General features: G+C 39.9%; 1 non-coding gene across 1 annotated transcript; it reads right to left on the reverse strand.

Moving 5' to 3' along the window:
• Positions 1–2,962: 2,962 nt before the first annotated feature.
• On the reverse strand, positions 2,963–3,078 carry LOC144219072 (U5 spliceosomal RNA). The gene has a single exon (XR_013331296.1). It is a non-coding gene; the product is annotated as a U5 spliceosomal RNA (small nuclear RNA).
• Positions 3,079–3,454: the final 376 nt, after the last annotated feature.

The raw sequence follows: 3,454 nt of genomic DNA on the forward strand, positions 1-3,454 counted from the left end.
TTTATAACAAAAGACAAGAATTACTGGCAAAACACCAGGCCTCAATGGCTTTGCTGCCAAACATTCAAGGAACATCTAGATCATTCCAATGTGATGCAGAATCTTCCAGAGGTTAAGGTGGGGTGGAATGAGGAAAGAAACTTTCCAGCTCATCTTATGAATTTCTATATCCTTGATAATAAAACAAGGGCAGAACAATTAAGTAATATTTTAACTGGACAATCCCATTAGAGAATTTAAAGTCTAATCACAGTATTAGCAAACTGAGTCCAACAATGTTTAAAAGTACAATGTGATTAGCTGGGTTTTTCAGTGGATTGGGTGTTTTTGTTCTCACCCCCTCGCCACCACCACACCCCCCACCCTTCCTCAGCAAATTCATTTGTTGAAACCTAATCCCAGCGTAATGGTTATGGAGGTGGGGCCTCTAGGAGGTAATGAGGTCATGGGGGTGGAGCCCTTATAAATGGGATCAGTGCCCTCATAAGAGGCCAGAAAACTAGCTAGCTCTGTTTTCCACCATGTGAAGAAGATATAAAAAGCCAATTGTCTGCATCCTGGGGGAAGGGGGAGGGCAGCAGCTGATCTCAGACTTCCAGCCCCTTGTGAGAAATAAATTTCTGTTGTTTGAGCCACCCAGTTTGTCATAACAGCCCAAACTAAGACGTATTTATTCCAGAAATGCAAGATTGGCTTAACATTTGGAAATCACTCAATGCCATTCACATTAAAAATCTAAAAGAAAAGTCAGAGGCACCTGAGTGGCTCAGTTGAGCATCTGACTCTTGATTTCGGCTCAGTTCAGGATCCCAAGGTTGTGGAATCCAGCCCCAAGCTGGCCTTGGCCCTGAGAGTAGAGCCTGCTTAGGATTCCCTCACTCTCCTTCTGCCCCTCTCCTCCAAGCTCGCTCACTCGCTCTCTGTCAAAAAAAAAAAAAAAGTTCCACTATCATTTCCAGGACACCTGGGTATCTCAGTTGGTTGAGCATCCAACATTGTCAGGTCATGATCTCACAGTTCGTGAGTTCAAGCCCAGTACCTCCAAACTCATCACGTTGTATAAATACATACAACTTTTCCTATGCAATCATACCTCAATAGACTAGTTTATGAAAAAGATAGAGCCCAGAAATATTCCCATGCATATAAGGAGAGCTGATGTATGTCAAAGTTGTCATAGACGATCAGTGGGGAAAGGAGACAATCAATCAATATATAGTGCATACAACTGTCAGTGGGGGTAAGGGGCAGGTGGTGGAAAAAAAATCGATTCAAACTTCACACTATGTACAAAAATTCAGTTCCAGAGTAATCAAGTACTTAAATATGAAAGACACAACTTAATACTTGAGGTAGTAAATTACTAAATAAAACACTTTTACAAAGCATAAATCAGAATGAAGAAAAAAATCAATCTGACAACTTTAAAATTAACATTTCGCCAAGACCCATAAGAAGAATGGAAAGGGAAGCTATTACCTGAAAGAAGTTAACCAACAATGAATTACTATTTAGACTCTACAGTCTAAAGGCTGTGTTAAAAAAAAAAAAACAACTTCCAAAATAAGTAAGACAAAGATTCACAATCGGGGGGAGGTGGGGAATGGGCAAAAGACATGTATAGGGATGTCTTTTGAAGATAAACCACAATGGCAAAATATACATATATTTGAAAAGATATTCAACCTTAGTAGTAACTAAAGAAATGTACATTAAAACCACTGCCAGGGTCACCTGACTCACTAGGTTGAGCGACCAATTCTTGATTTTGGCTCAGGATTGTGAGATCAAGCTCCATCTTGGGTTCTGAACTGAGCGTGGACCCTACCTGGGATTCTCTCTTTCCCTCTGCCCCTCTCCCCTGCTCTGTCTCTCAAAATAAAACACAAAACAAACAAAACCAGTCAGATGTTAGTTCATGACTACCAGATGGACAAAAATAGAAGTCAGCATACCAAAGACCAGTAAGGATGAGAAGCTATGGGAAATACACAAATGCCATTGGTGGAAATGTAAACGGGTATATTTACTTGGGGAACAAATTATTACACTTACCTGCCCAGACCCAGTGGTTCCATTCTACACTTTAGGAAAAGAAAATCCCACTGTGAGTAACATTCTAACAACCCAATACCAGGGAAAGAAACCAAACCTCCAGGAAGAGAGAATGGGTTTATAAATTAGTCTGTTCATACAGTATAAATCTATAAGGCCGTGCTGCCCAGTACTGTTAGTTTCACATGCCGGTTGAGTACTTCACTGACGAGCAGCTAGTCCCAAATGAAAAATATAAAGGGCAAGGGGCTCCTGGGTGGCTCAGTTGGTTAGGCATCTGACTCTTGGTTTTGGGCTCAGGTCATGGTCCCACCATTGGTTGGCGGGACCAAGCCCTGCATCTGGGCGGCTACTGAGCCTGCTTGAGATTCTCCCCTGCCTGCCCATACTTCTCTCTCACACAATAAATTATACATAAAGTGCAAGATACACCCTGGATATAGCCCCATAAAGATAATGTAAAACCGTTAGCATCCTATAGTGACTTTCCGTTTAAGATTTTGGATTTTTTAGGTTAAATAAAATACAGTAAAAACCAGCCTCACACACTTCATTTCCTTATTTAAACAACTTTTAGAAAACTTCTAATTCCCCCATTTATACCCACACAAGTACCAAAACGCTTAAATTCTCATATGTTTAGACATTATATTAACAAAACAACAAAATAGCCACAGGGAACCAAGAAAATACTTACAACAGGTAACCCAAAACACAAAAAAGCCCCTGCATATACTCAACAATACTTTTTAAGCAAGGTATATACTCCAAACAACAAAAAGTAAGGTAACTAAAGAGAAAAAACTAAACACGTGAACATCTAATGGGTAATGAAGAATACACCTGCTTACCGAAGTTGCACAAATCAGCAAGAGAACACCAGTCTTTTTTTTGTCACACATTATAGAGCCTTGTCAAGACAAGGCCTCAAAAAATTGGTCTAAGACTCAGAATTGTTCCTCTCCACGGAAATCTTTAGTAAAAGGCGAAAGATTTATACGATCTGAAGAGAAACCAGAGTATACAACCTTAACTTACACCTCGCCACTCGGGTAAAACAACCTCCTAGTACACTGATGGTGACTAACTAATGACAAGATTCAGTGCCTGAATAAAAATTTCTAGACTAATGTATATGCATATATCTAACTTTAAGACATATTAATTGAAGAAATTTTTAACTTTAATTGTTTTTAAACTTGTATCGTGTGCGGTGCACTGTGGGTATGCAAATTATGGTTCAGAAAATGGGTTCGTATTCACGCGATACCTCCCGTCACCGTTAGGGGGCGAGCGGAGTATTGGCTGAAAATGCCGTCTTGATAAGAGACTCCGGTTTCAGGTGTAGATTTCTTCTACACCTGAATTTGATTTCTGTTGAATAAAGACTTTGCCATTA

Source organism: Crocuta crocuta, unplaced genomic scaffold (assembly GCF_008692635.1).
Source record: "Crocuta crocuta isolate KB4526 unplaced genomic scaffold, BGI_CrCroc_1.0 scaffold130, whole genome shotgun sequence".
Lineage (NCBI taxonomy): Eukaryota > Metazoa > Chordata > Mammalia > Carnivora > Hyaenidae > Crocuta > Crocuta crocuta.